Source organism: Schistocerca gregaria, chromosome 2, assembly GCF_023897955.1.
Source record: "Schistocerca gregaria isolate iqSchGreg1 chromosome 2, iqSchGreg1.2, whole genome shotgun sequence".
NCBI lineage: Eukaryota > Metazoa > Arthropoda > Insecta > Orthoptera > Acrididae > Schistocerca > Schistocerca gregaria.
This window is the reverse complement of record NC_064921.1, coordinates 126,458,864-126,474,217: the sequence shown is the minus strand read 5'-3', so window position 1 is coordinate 126,474,217 and position 15,354 is coordinate 126,458,864. Positions and strand designations below refer to the sequence as shown.

At 45.0% G+C, this 15,354-nt stretch overlaps 1 protein-coding gene across 22 annotated transcripts in view; it reads left to right on the top strand.

Annotated features, from left to right (window-relative positions):
- LOC126336500 (prolyl 4-hydroxylase subunit alpha-1) overlaps positions 1 to 15,354 on the top strand; it is a 697,270-nt gene that overhangs the window by 496,821 nt on the left and 185,095 nt on the right. Inside the window, exon 1 of one of the 22 annotated variants that reach the window (XM_050000261.1) lies at positions 9,303 to 9,579. The exons of 18 other annotated variants lie outside the window; for them this stretch is intronic. The gene's annotated coding sequence lies outside the window, so the exon portion shown is untranslated. Of the gene's footprint in view, positions 1 to 9,302; positions 9,580 to 15,354 lie in introns of those variants that run through there. 3 more of the 22 variants (XM_050000260.1, XM_050000258.1, XM_050000253.1) reach the window with 3 other exon arrangements.

Here is a 15,354-nt window from a genome sequence, read left to right as displayed (position 1 = left end):
CGAACGTAACTAACGCTCACGACCGTTACAGAGTGAAGTTAAACAAATGTGGTTTGAATGCTCATAGAGGCGTTACTAACACCACTGTTAAGCGACTGACATGAAATTTTAGACATCATCTTTCGGATGTAGAAACACAGCTACCGACTTTTGTTTATGTTACACAACTCCCTCTTGGTGTTGCACGATATATTTTCTGTCAGTGTGCACGGCAGATTTCATCAACTAACCTAGGTCACAGGTCGTATGTGCATTTCACATTTCATTAATCACAGTTTAGGTGCATTACATTCCTCATAACAGTCTAGCCGACGTGGTGTACTGTAAGGTGTCAAAGTTGAGCGACTGTAGGAAGATAGACTTCTGGCCATTAAAATTGCAACACCAAGAAGAAATGCAGATGATAAACGGGTATTCATTGGACAAATTTATTATACTAGAACTGACATGTGATTACATTTTCACGCAATTTGGGTGCATAGATCCTGAGAAATCAGTACCCAGAACAACCACCTCTGGCCATAATAACGGCCTTGACACGCCTGGGCATTGAGTCAGAGCTTGGAGGGGGTGTACTGGTAAAGCAGCCCATGCAGCTTCAACACGATACCAAAGTTCATCAAGAGTAGTGACTGGCTTATTATGACGAGCCAGTTGCTAGGCAACCATTGACCAGACGTTTTCAATTGGTGAGAGATCTCGAGAATGCGCCGGCCAGGGCAGTAGTCGAACATTTTCCGTATCCAGAAAGGCCCGTACAGGACCTGCAAGTCCACTGTTCAAAGGTCCGTCAATACGAACAAGAGGTGGCAGTGACGTGTAACCAATGGCACCCCCATACAATCACGCCGGGTGATACGCCAGTATGGCGATGACGAATACACGCTTCCAATGTGCGTTCACCACGATATCGCCAAACACGGATGCGACCATCATGATGCTGTAAACAGAACCTGGTTTAATGCGAAAGAATGACGTATTGCCTGCCATTCGCGCGCCCAGGTTCGTTGTTGAGTACACCATCGCAGCCGCTCTTGTCCGTGATGCAGCGTCCAGGGTAACCACTGCCACGGTCTCCTAGCTGATAGTCCATGCTGCTGCAAGCGTCGTCGAACTGTTCGTGCTGATGGCTGTTGTCTTGCAAACGTCCCCATCTGTTGACTCAGGGATCGAGACGTGGCTGCACGATGCGTTACAGCCATGCGGATAAGATGCCTGTCATCTCTGCTAGTGATAGGAGGCCGTTGGGATCCAGCACGGTGTTCCGTATTACCCTCCTGAACCCACCGATTACTTATTCTGCTAGCAGTCATTGGATCTCGACCAAGACGAGCAGCAATGTGGCGATACGATAAACCGCAATCGCGATAGGCTACAATCCGACCTTTATCAAAGTCGGAAACGTGGTGGTACACATTTCTCCTCCTTACACGAGGCATCAGAACAACGTTTCACCAGGTAACGTCGGTTAACTGCTGTTTGTGTATGAGAAATCGATTGGAAACTTTCCTCATGTCAGCACGTTGTAGGTGTCGCCACCGGCGCCAGCCTTGTGTGAATGCCCTGAAAAGCTAATCATTTGCATATTACAGCATCTTCTTCCTGTCGGTTAAATTTCACATCTGCAGCACGTCATCTTCGTGGTGTAGCAATTTTAATGGCCAGTAGTGTACAAGACGACTTAGACAAAATTTCCAGTTGGCCTGATGAATAGCAGTTAGCCCTAAATGCGGAAGAATATAAGTTAATGCGGATGACTAGGAAGATCAAACCTGTAATGTTCGGATACAGTGTTACTATTGGCCAGCTTCACATAGTCAAGTCTTTTAAATATCTGGGCGTAACGTTGGAAAACGGTATGAGGTGGAACGAGCATGTGATAACTGTGGTAAGGAAGGCAAATGGTCGACTTCGGTTTAATGGGAGAATTTTAGGAAAGACTGGTTCAGCTGCGAAGGATACCGCATATAGGACTCTGGTGCGACCTATTCTTGAGTACTGGCCGAGGTTTGGGATCCTTCCCAGGTCGGACTGAAGACATCCAAGTAATTCAGAGGAGGGCTCCTATATTTGTTATCGGTAAGTTCGAATAACACGTGTTACGGAGATGCTTCGGAAATTCAAACAGGAATCCCTGGAGATAAGGAGGCGTTCTTATCGCAAAACACTATTGATAAAATTTAGAGAATCGTCATTCGAAGCTGACTGCCAAACGATAATGCTGCGCCAACATACAGTACATCGTGCGTAAGAACCACGAAGATACAGACACGAGAAATGAAGGCTCATACGGTGGCGTACAGACAGTCTTTCTTCTCTCGCTGTGTTTTTGAATGGAACAGGAGGGGAAATGACAAATAGTGGTACAGGTCACCCTTCCGCCTCGCACCTTACGGTGCCTTGTAGAGTATCTATGTAGCTGTAGATGTAGAAAATGATTCGGAGAAAATTCGTATTTAGGGGGAGAGTCATGAACAACAGTCCTGACCGATAGGGTGTGAGCGTTGAAGTGCAGAGGCCCTTAAAATCACATTTTTTAAAGTTTTTCTTTAATGACATGAAAACCGCAGCTTCTAGCAAAAATGTTTCCAAGCAGAACTTTGAAATACATTCAATTCTCTACAGGATAGGTCCTATTCACATTTTCTCTAGGACTAATTGTATCCGCGTTTCACCAGAGGAAAAGTAGCTGTCATTAGAAATACTGCATCAATAGTATAAATTTAATGATTAGTGTTAAATGAAGTGGATTAAGAAGAAATATCCAATATCTGTATCCCGCATAAGTATGACAGAACCGTATTATGGGATAAATTGTGGTCTGTGGTGTCATAGGGATTACTGTGGAGGGGGGGGGGGGGGGGGGGGGGAGAGGCGTGAGGCGAGGGGAAAAACGCAAGGGCCCGTAGATTGCGGTACTGTTGTCCAGCACTTCCTACCTTCATCAGTCTTCTAACTGAAGGCCAAGCAGGCGAGTCCCGAGTCCCTCTACTCCACAGTCTCTCAAGAATCAACAAGGATGTTTCATGAACTTACACTCCTGGAATGGAAAAAAGAACACAATGACACCGGTGTGTCAGACCCACCATACTTGCTCCGGACACTGCGAGAGGGCTGTACTAGCAATGATCACACGCACGGCACAGCGGACACACCAGGAACCGCGGTGTTGGCCGTCGAATGGCGCTAGCTGCGCAGCATTTGTGCACCGCCGCCGTCAGTGTCAGCCAGTTTGCCGTGGCATACGGAGCTCCATCGCAGTCTGTAATACTGGTAGCATGCCGCGACAGCGTGGACGTGAACCGTATGTGCAATTGACGGACTTTGAGCGAGGGCGTATAGTGGGCATGCGGGAGGCCGGGTGGACGTACCGCCGAATTGCTCAACACGTGGGGCGTGAGATCTCCACAGTACATCGATGTTGTCGCCAGTGGTCGGCGGAAGGTGCACGTGCCCGTCGACCTGGGACCGGACCGCACCGACGCACGGATGCACGCCAAGACCGTAGGATCCTACGCAGTGCCGTAGGGGACCGCACCGCCACTTCCCAGCAAATTAGGGACACTGTTGCTCCTGGGGTATCGGCGAGGACCATTCGCAACCGTCTCCATGAAGCTGGGCTACGGTCACGCACACCGTTAGGCCGTCTTCCGCTCACGCCCCAACATCGTGCAGCCCGCCTCCAGTGGTGTCGCGACAGGCGTGAATGGAGGGACGAATGGAGACGTGTCGTCTTCAGCGATGAGAGTCGCTTCTGCCTTGGTGCCAATGATGGTCGTATGCGTGTTTGGCGCCGTGCAGGTGAGCGCCACAATCAGGACTGCATACGACCGAGGCACACAGGGCCAACACCCGGCATCATGGTGTGGGGACGAACTCCTACGCTGGCCGTACACCTCTGGTGATCGTCGAGGGCACACTGAATAGTGCACGGTACATCCAAACCGTCATCGAACCCATCGTTCTACCATTCCTAGACCGGCAAGGGAACTTGCTGTTCCAACAGGACAATGCACGTCCGCATGTATCCCGTGCCACCCAACGCGCTCTAGAAGGTGTAAGTCAACTACCCTGGCCAGCAAGATCTCCGGATCTGTCCCCCATTGAGTATGTTTGGGACTGGATGAAGTGTCGTCTCACACGGTCTGCACGTCCAGCACGAACGCTAGTCCACCTGAGGCGCCAGGTGGAAATGGCATGGCAAGCCGTTCCACAGGACTACATCCAGCATCTCTATGATCGTCTCCATGGGAGAATAGCAGCCTGCATTGCTGCGAAAGGTGGATATACACTGTTCTAGTGCCGACATTGTGCATGCTCTGTTGCCTGTGTCTATGTGGCTGTGGTTCTGTCAGTGTGATCATGTGATGTATCTGACCCCAGGAATGTGTCAATAAAGTTTCCCCTTCCTGGGACAATGAATTCACGGTGTTCTTATTTCAATTTCCAGGAGTGTATATCGAACTTCCACAGGGCGCCACATGAATCACTGGTGTGGCAGTGCGTAAGTTCTTTCCTTGTTTCCCTTTGTGACAGTTTTGGAGTACGCCACGTCTGGCGTCGTAGTACCTGATGTAGTTCTATTCTTATTTTTTGCATCGCTTTATTAATGTATATTGTTCGCAATTTCTTGCGACTATTTTAACAGTGATTTTTGTAAACTGTATGTGTTGTTGTTGTTGTTGTTGTTGTTGTGGTCTTCAGTCCTGAGACTGGTTTGATGCAGCTCTCCATGCTACTCTATCCTGTGCAAGCTTCTTCATCTCCCAGTACTTACTGCAATCTACATCCTTCTGAATCTGTTTAATATATCCATCTCTTTGTCTCCCTCTACGATTTTTACCCTCCACGCTGCCCTCCAATGCTAAATTTGTCATCCCTTGATGCGTCAGAACATTTCCTACCAACCGGCCCCTTCTTCGTGTCAAGTTGTGCCACAAACTCCTCTCCTCCACGATTCCATTCAGTACCTCCTCATTAGTTATGTGGTCTACCCATCTAATCTTCAGCAATCTTCTGTAGCACCACATTTCGAAAGCTTCTATTCTCTTCTTGTCCAAACTATTTGTCGTCCATGTTTCACTTCCATACATGGCTACACTCCATGCAAATACTTTCAGATACGACACTTACATGGTTCAAATGGTTCTGAGCACTATGGGACAACAGCTGAGGTCACAGTCCCATAGAACTTAGAACTGCTTATACCTAACTAACCTAAGGACATCACACACATCCATGCCCGAGCCAGGATTCGAACCTGAGACCGTAGCGGTCGCGCGGTTCCAGACTGAAGCCCCTAGAACCGCTCGGCCACCCCGGCAAGAGCTTAAATCTATACTCGATGTACTGTACGTGTATTACAATAAAAATCCCCAACTCTTTGACGAACGTTGCCATTAGCGGCGACGAACGTTGCCATTAGCGGCCTACTGCCTAGCTTACATGGTCACTACAGGTGCTCCTTTGTATCAGTGTACGTTTTGACGTAAAGCCATGTTCATATCTGGACGCTACATTGTACATCGTCACGTTTACATATTTTGTGGCCAGTAACTTACATGCACCTCTGGTTGTAATGCGAGACTTACGTATATGGTATGTTATCTATCTTCTAACAGTGAAGCCTTAATTGCTATGTACTTTACGTGTACATCTACATACTCCGCTAGCCACCAAGCGGTGTGTGGCGGAGGGCACAATTCGCGCGTAAGTCATATCCCCCCCCCCCCCCTCCCGCCCCACCCGTTCCACTTGCGGATCGCGCGAGGGAAAAACGACTGTCTGAACGCCCCAGTAGGAGCTCTTATTTCTCTTCTCTTTGAATGATGATCATTATGCGATATGAAAGTTGGTGGTAATATATATGTTCTACATCCTCGGTGAAGATTGGATTTCGGAATTTAGAGAGCAGCCCCTTCTGTTTAGCGCGTCGTCTATCTGCAAGTGTGTCCCACTTCAAACTTTCTATGAGATTTGTAACGCTCTCGCGACGGCTAAATGCACCAGTTACGAATCTTGCCGCTCTTCTTTCGACCTTCTCAATCTCTTGAATCAGACCCAACTGGTAAGGGTCCTATACAGACGAACAATACTGTAAGATTGACGAACTAACGTGTTGTAAGCTATTTCCTTTGTTGAAGGACTGCATCGATTCAGGTTTCTACCAATAAACCGCAATCTAGAGTTCGCCTTACCCGTTACGTGTGTAATCTGATCATTCCATTTGAGATCATTTCGAATAGTCACACCCACATACTTGACTGATGTTACCGCTTCCATAGACTGATGATTTATTTTGTACTCATACATTAATGGGGATTTTCGCCTTGTTATACGCAGTAGGTTACACTGACTAATATCGAGAGATAACTGCCAGTCATTAAACTACGCATTTATTGTCTGCAAATCATCATTGATTTCTTCATAACTTTCGTGTGATACAACTTTCCTGTAGACTACAGCATCATCGCTAAACTGTCTCAGGCAGCTGTCAATACCATCAACCAGATCGTTTATGTAAATCGTAAAAAGCAGAGGATCAATTACACTGCCCTGGGGCACACCTGAAGTTACTCTTGTTTCTGTTGAAGTCACCCCGTTCAGGACGACATACTGCTCCCTGTCTGTTAGAAAACTTTCTATCCAGCAGCATACGTCATCGGATAGACCGTAAGCGCGCACTTTTTGTAGCAAGCGACAGTGTGGAACTGAGTCGAACGCCTTTCGAAAGTCGAGACATATGGCATCAACCTGGGAGCTGGTATCTAGAGCCTGTTGTATATCATGCACAAAGAGGGCCAGGTGTGTCTCGCATGACCGCTGTTTCCTAAAACCGTGCTGGTTTCTGCAGATGAGCTTCTCAGAGTCTAGAAAGGTCATTAAGTCTGAACACAAAATATGTTGCATGATTCTACAACAAATCGTTGTCAGTGAAATTGGCTGGTAATTATGTGCATCCGATTTTCTACCTTTTTATAGATTGCTATGACCTGGGCCTTCTTCCAGTCCCGTGGAACTTTCCGCCGTTTCAATGACCTCTGACAGATGACAGATAAGAATGGAGATATATTTGTAGCATAGTCAACATAAAATCTTACGGGGATACCGTAAGATACATAGTCTTGATTGCTATGTATCGTAACATCCGCTGTATTTTTTCCTTCAAGATGATTTGAAACGGGCAAGCCGTCCGAAAAAAGTCATCAGTAAATAAATAAAACCCTCCCAAGCAATTTATGACGGTTCCTGTAACCACATAGAAACTGCATACCTGTTTCAACTCCAGCATGCTCGAGATATAGAAATAATTTACAGGTGTAAGTTTATGTGCTCTAAGTCGAATTACTGAAACGGCGTCGAAGTTATGGCATTGAAGTTCTATGTACTGACTTGGCAGAAAATCCTAAGAAATTTTGGTCTTATGTCAAAGCGGTACGTGGATCAAAACAAAATGTCCAGACACCCTGTGACCAAAATGGTACTGAAACAGAGGATGACAGAATAAAGGCCGAAATACTAAATGTCTTTTTCCAAAGCTTTTTCACAGAGGAAGACTGCATTGTAGTTACTTCTCTAGATTGTCGCACATATGACAAAATGGTAGATATCGAAATAGACGACAGAGGGATAGAGAAACAAATAAAATCGCTCAAAAGAGGAAAGGCCGCTGGACCTGACGGGATACCAGTTCGATTTTACACAGAGTTCGCGAAGGAACTTGTTCCCTTCTTGCAGCGGTGTACCGAAGGTCTCTAGAAGAGCGTAGCGTTCCCCGCGTTTTCAAGAATGGACGTCGAACAGATGTGCAGAACTATAGACTCTAACGTCGATCAGTTGTAGAATTTTGGAACACGTATTATGTTCGAGTATAATGACTTTTCTGGAGACTAGAAATCTACTCTGTGGGAATCAGCATGGGTTTCGAAAAAGACGGTTGTGAAACCCAGCTCGCGCTATTCGTCCACGAGACTCAGAGGGCCATAGACACGGGTCCACAGGTAGATGCCGTGTTTCTTGACTTCCGCAAGGCGTTCGATACAGTTCCCCACAGTCGTTTAATGAACAAAGTAAGAGCATATGGACTATCAGACCAATTGTGTGATTGGATTGAAGAGTTCTCAATGGAGAGGTCTTCCGATGTAAGAGTGATTTCAGGTGTGCCGCAGGGGAGTGTCATAGGGCCGTTGCTATTCATAATATACATAAATGATCTTGTGGATGACATCGGAAGTTCACTGAGGCTTTTTGCAGATGATGTTGTGGTGTATCGAGAGATGTAACAATGGAAAATTGTACTGAAATGCAGGAGGATCTGCAGCGAATTGACGCATGGTGCAGGGATTGGCAATTGAATCTCAATGTAGACAAGTGTAATGTGCTGCGAATACATAGAAAGATAAATCCCGTATCATTTAGCTACAAAATAGCAGGTCAGCAACTTGAAGCAGTTAATTCCATAAATTATCTGGGAGTACGCATTAGGAGTGATTTAAAATGGAATGATCATATAAAGTTGATCGTCGGTAAAGCAGGTGCCAGACTGAGATTCATTGGAAGAATCCTGAGGAAATGCAATCCGAAAACAAAGGAAGTAGGTTACAGCACGCGTGTTCGCCCTCTGCTTGAATACTGCTCAGCAGTGTGGGATCCGTACCAGACAGGGTTGATAGAAGAGATAGAGAAGATCCAACGGAGAGCAGCGCGCTTCGTTACAGGATCATTTAGTAATCGCGAAAGCGTTACAGAGATGATAGATAAACTCCAGTGGAAGGCTCTGCAAGAGAGACGCACAGTAGCTCGGTACGGGCTTTTGTTGAAGTTTCGAGAACATATCTTCACCGAAGAGCCAAGCAGTATATTGCTGCCTCCTACGTATATCTCGCGAAGAGACCGTGAGGATAAAATCAGAGAGATTAGAGCCTACACAGAAGCATACCGACAATCCTTCTTTCCACGAACAATACGAGACTGGAATAGAAGGGAGAACAGATAGAGGTACTCAAGGTACCCTCCGCCACACACCGTCAGGTGGTTTCCGGAGTATGGATGTAGATGTAGAAGGATGCAGTTCGGACCACTACATTATGCTTCGTATCTGTCTGTGCTGTGCCTTCCGGGTGTGTACGTGAAAATGAGGACCTCTCGCCCCGCTTGCCGGTCGTGTCACTGCGTAATGTAAGTCTTCAGATCGTGACCGTCTTCCAAGACACATCCTCGCCGGTAGCTGCTGAGACTGCGGGCGCGGCACCCATAAAACACGCGCCCCGGGTGTCCTTATCTAGACGGCCGCTTTTAACAGAGCGCGAGTTAACGCAGACAGCATCCTGCCTGAGCTTTCTCCGGCCTGTGCCATCCCCGTTCCCCCTCCCCCCCCCAGTCCCCTCTCCCCCCACCGTCACACCCGCTCCCCCCCCCCCCCCCCCCCCCCCCCCCGCCCACTGCCCCTTGACCAAACCGCCTGGTGCAGCAGCTGCACAGGCCAGCGGTTCATCAGTCGGCGCGTGTCTGCGTGCCCGCGGAGGCTGTGTTCTTTCACGCCGGCGTCCGTTTCTCTCGTGGAGCTCATCAGACCAACAGGTAGGCAAACAGGCCTGAGCTTCTGCGCATGCGCTGTATTCGAGTGTCCGCTGTTCGATCCTAGCTGACAGGTGGTTATCGATGTTGGTGAACGGGGCACAGCCACGCCAAGTTGAAAAGCAGCGTACGCGCCGAATTTTACGCGGAATGATTGCAGTGCCCCCTGTCATTTTTGCTCTTGCGAATTGCCTAGTACAGTGACCAGCGGAGGACGCTTCATCCACAGCCACATTTCGCTTCTCGTGGCGCTGAGCCAGTATGTTCCTTACTCATTCACTAAGCGTTTCGGCTTCCCTTTCGTCCTCGTAGCAGTCGCGACGAAAGAGACACGGTGTTAGGTTTCCGACGGTGTTCGAGAACATTCTGTCGTTCAGTTACTAACTGTCGTCTGAAGACGGACGTGCGAAACTCGACATCGATAATATGTTTCCTATGTGTTCATACATAGTCACATTCCCGCCACAGCAATTTTTGAGGAGATAAACTTCACTTTAAAAGTTTCAACATGATCTTCTTTGTCTTTAGAGTGAAACTCGTGTAGATCTGTATCTCATTATAGCGTATAATTACTGAAAATGAAGGAGACGAAACTTCTTTCATCTGTCACAGTATCGTTATGCTTTTGCTGCACAATAATGCAACATATGTGTGGAATCTGTACAACCCTTGTTCTTAGACTGCTGTGCAGATTCTAGACTTGCCGGTAGCATTCAAAAGGAAATCTCACCATTAATTGTTTAACATGATATACGCTCCTAATGAATTACTCTCAGTTGAGGTGTACATCTGAGTGTGCGTTTGGATTTAAAATTACAGTGTCTCTCCTATTTACGCATTAGAAAATAATTTATAATCGATGATGCCTTCAAGTTTAAAGTGAGAGAATACAACTGCAAAATGTGAATATCAATCGTGATAAAAGAATATGAGTCTTATATCTGAAGACGTCATGAATATTTAAAAACTTGTGTTCGCTGGATGGTAGTGTAAACAAGTCGTAAATGCGTTGTATGAGTTCACTCAGGCTACGGTTAGTCTTGATCCAAGAATTAAATCCGTTTCGTATTGACCAAAAGAGTTGAATATTATTCCCTTCGCCGGCCGAAGTGGCCGAGCGGTTCTAGGCGCTACAGTCTGGAACCGCGCGACCGCTACGGTCGCAGGTTCGAATCCTGCCTCGGGCATGGATGTGTGTGATGTCCTTAGGTTAGTTAGGTTTAAGTATTCCTAAGTTCTAGGGGACTGATGACCTCAGAAGTTAAGTTCCATAGTGCTCAGAGCCATTATTCTCTTATTAAACCTTGTGTTTTTATGCACGGAAGTAGTTTACCTTTAATTAACAGTCGAAAGAACAGCTCACATGCTAATTGTATGACACACATCGCGCCTTGAAATGTGCGTTGTCGTTTAGTTCAGATGCAAGACCATGCCGTGCGTAATGGTGGGAATCGTCGTTTGACAGTTGGCCTTAGCGATGCGTTCAGAGTGAGGACGGACCTGTTTCAGTACACATAGCATTCCATGAACTGTTACACTCCATAAATAACGTGTTTATATTATTGTTCTCCATAATGAACGAATCTCCTCACGCTGGGTTTATTTTTCTCTGAATATTTATGATCTAGTAGTAAGCCGATTATAGTACATAGTCCTTACTCGATAGCTTCAACAATAATTCCTTCGTTCCTAATTACTATATATTGTTATCAGTCCATGAGCTGTGGTCATAATTACCCATGCCGTTCACGTGATGTTTCCTGTTATTCTGTGATCTTGGTAGACCATATGTGTTTACTTTTTCAAGTATGGCTAAAAGGGCTTGCGTATTTTTTTCGTAAATACGTCAATTTGCTTCAGTTTTCGATTTTGTTCAAGTGTTATTCGGACTGTATATACGCAGATGTGAGGATGGTCATTGACTGAAGTCGATATCTGGGGATAACATTTTGTCATCTTACACTGGAAACAAATTTATATACCTCGTGGATCACATTGTGTTCAAATGCGACCATTTCGCAGTTTGGGAAAAGAATTTTTTAGTTAGATGTCAATATTTGCAACTTCTTTGGAGTAGTTAATTCTGCGTGTTCCAGAAATGTTTAGTGAAAGGGCTGACAGCGGGAATTTCTAAAGATTACAACTTGATAAAAAGAGCTGTAGGGAGGATTATAGTATGGAACTGCTGAATTATTATCAGTTACACGAACAGAATCAGAGAGAGGCCAAGTAAAAACAAATAAAAGTAGCTGGCGTAGTTTGCATCCATTCCATGATGTACATTATTACATTTTAAGATACGTCCTCAAGATATGCTTTTCCCAACTCACAAGTGCGTAATACGAATTATTTGTGAATATTTCGTCCATAAGGGATTGCATTATGAATGCTGCGACTGTTGATAGATACAAATGAAACAGTTTCTGCATCAGTTGCTTGTTTATGTTGTCACTATGCGTTTCGATGGTTCACATCTTCATCGTCAGGTGGAGAACTGTTTATTTACATGGCTGGTGTTAGTGAAGAGTATAGACGTGTTTTCACAGTGGCAGACCGAGGGTAGTGTAAGTTATTGTGCATCTTTTTCTAATGATAAAAGTTTTTGATTTAGAAAAGGCTCTTTAGAGGTTAAGAAACATGAATTCCTGACAATGAATTGTATTTACAGGGTCAGGGGAGAGGACATACATTAGGCAACAGTATGCAGCCCCTTTACAACTCTGTTGTCCCTCAAAAGACACAAATAACCTACACTGCCTTTGCCCTGCGACTGTTGAAAGACGCCTGTACTCATCACCAGAATTAGCTGTGTCACTAAATAGTTCTCCACCTGAAGATAATGGTGTGAGCCATCAAAACGAGTAGTGGGTAAATAAACAACTGTTTTATTTGTATGAATTGTCAGTAATATGAATTCAAACGTAGGCAGTTCAGACAATATTTGATGCGTAAATACTGCTTCTTAGTGTCCTTATTTCTCTCAATACACCACTTTTCTCAACAGATCACTAATTTCCCAAAATCAGTACTACAAATAAGAACAATCTACATAAATACAAAAATTGTTCTGGAACTCAGTTACTTGTAGCTATCAAAAACGGTCAGCTACCAATAAAGTGCAGATTAAAGAAAGTGTGAAAGACTTACCATAGGCCAAGTCCGTCCTCTCCATCATCGTACTGTTTCGCAGGAGTTGCTGACGTCAGATTATGTGAGTTCTATAAAAACGTCAACATCTGCTCTATTAAGGTGCATCAACGTCATCAGTATAGGAGTCAATATTCATTCGTCTCATTTGACAATGGTTGGCTATTGCAACCGTCAATTGTGTTTATTTGAGTATGTGAATAAACTGTATTTACATATTTATGGCAGCTGCCGTATAAAAATTTGTAAAAAGAAAAGTTTTCAATCTTGTTTGCGTGTTCCATATCACTAAAACAATGTAATTTTTTGTGTGAAATATTTATTCTGTAATTGGTTTTTATCACATGTCCTACATTCAACGATGCGTTATCACTGTGTGTCCGTGGAACGAGCAATAGAATGAACGTGCCATAATTAAGAGGCCTATTCGGAAATTAAGGTCCGATCGGTCGCGAAATGGAAGCCACTGCGCAAATCAAAAATGTTTTATTTTCATCAGTTAGCCACACCTTCCATCTATTTCTCTACACAGTCGCCTCTCCCACTTAGACATTTGTCGTAGTGTTGTACCAACTTTCCAGTACCCTCGTCATAAAGAGCAGCCGCCTGCCCTTATCGCCACTTCTCTGCGCTGGTATGCAGGTCGTTGTCTGTGCCAAAATGTCTTCATGAGAGCAGAGATGAACATCCGAGAGAGCCAAGTCCGGGCTGTATGGTGGGCGATCAAAGATTTCCCATGGAAAACGCTACAGGAGCGTCTTCCTTGCCCCTTTCAGTGTGCTGCCAAGAATTATGACAGTTAGGTGGGCTGCATGACATATGGCGAAATCTCTCACCAGGTCTTGATACCTGGGGGGAGACACTATTTTCCAGGCATCTTTATGTGCTGGCTGTGCCCTCAGAACCGAAAAGAGCGACATTACGCGATCGACAAGCATACTAGAGACACTGCCCAACACATGTATGCAAAACCTTGTCGGACTTGCGCCGCGGTTTCCATTTCGCTCCCGATCGGACCTTACTTTCCGGATAGCCCCCGTATGTTCTTCACCTCCCAGAAATGGAAAAATTTTTGTTGTTAAGAGCGTTGCAAGTGAGTCGAGTATGGTAATAACGCTTTCACACACATTGTTTGTCTTTCGGCTAGTTTTTAACATAATGGATTCACGGTAAGCTCTAGGCTACCGAGTAAACAAACATTTGCCTTTGCTTTGTAGGCCGTGTGTTTTAATGTCACTTTCTCCGTAATTGTTTATCTTGCGGCTGACGTTACAAACTATTATCTGGGTGCTTCCCACTCGCTTTCTCCGTTAGTGGTGGTGTGACGCAAAGAACATTAATTCTGGCGCGGGACTCAACGCGTAATTCCGCTAAGCAACGGCAGTATGTGACATGAACAGACCAAGTATACCGATGCCACGTTTATGCAGAGACATGCATAGGTAAGTGATTTGGTATAAGACTCTATGGTTGTCATACTTCGTACACGTTTTCTGCAGGTAGAAAGACTGTCGATGTTGGTCCGTACGAGATCAGTTCCTGAAATTTTACCGCCATGGTAATTTCGTGAGCTATACATTATCTGATCAAAAATATCCGGACACCGCTATGTAATGCGGGCGGAATAGACCACTAGAGGCGGACCAGACAGTGTAAAAGAAGGCGAGCAGAATGCTGTTGTCAGTAGAGAAGTAGTAAGAGCCGAATGGGATGGCCAGGGGCCCTATTCTGTATCGTTCATACCGATCGGTGTAGTAGGTTTGTCTCGGTAGTGACGTCATTTTCGGTTCTTTATCGAAATATACTATTCAGTAAGCTTCTGAGACCTGTTGCTGAACGGTCCTCCCACCGATTTTACGACAATTGTAACGGGAGGTTTTGCATTTCGGTGTGGCTCTGTCAATCGGTGAGCTGTGGTTTACGTACACCTATAATTTGTTATTTTAAACATATTTAGCGGTTTTAGCTTTGGGTTTAGTGATTGTCTTACTAAAGAACCACCAGAGGACGCATCCGGATGGAAAGTGAGTTCATAATAGACTATTTTCCTTTGCTAGAAATATGGTTAGGTTAGGTTGATACTGTGAATGATTACATCCAAAAATAAAAAAAAAACATTTTCAGTCAATATTCTCTCAAAATACGTGTTATTTTTATGCAAATAAGAGTTTAAAGATCATTAAATATCAAGACATCTGCTCTGCTTACGCATATTACATGAGTGTGAACTGACGTTACCAGTGAGTTTGTGTACTTTTTCACATAAATGGTTTAGTTAGTAATTGTCGAAACGTGTTTACAACTTTCAAGTAACAATCGAAAGCAATTATGTGAAGCCTGATACTGGAAACCTGACAAACTATGACGCATTTATGACTTTCGCAGCACCGTTTGGAAACGAAGTCAGCCTGCGTTCCTCTACGCAATAGTATGACAATTGAGCATAGCGTTTCCGCTGTATGGCGTGGCCAAGTGATTAGCGCGCGGGGATGCGACATGAAAAGACACTAATTAGCGCACGGTGCAAAAAAATTTTTCCTCTTCATATATGCAACACTCTCTGAGTCATTGTTATTCGTGTAAGTTAAGATTTTTCTGCGATATTCGTTATTACTTATATGTAAGAGCGTA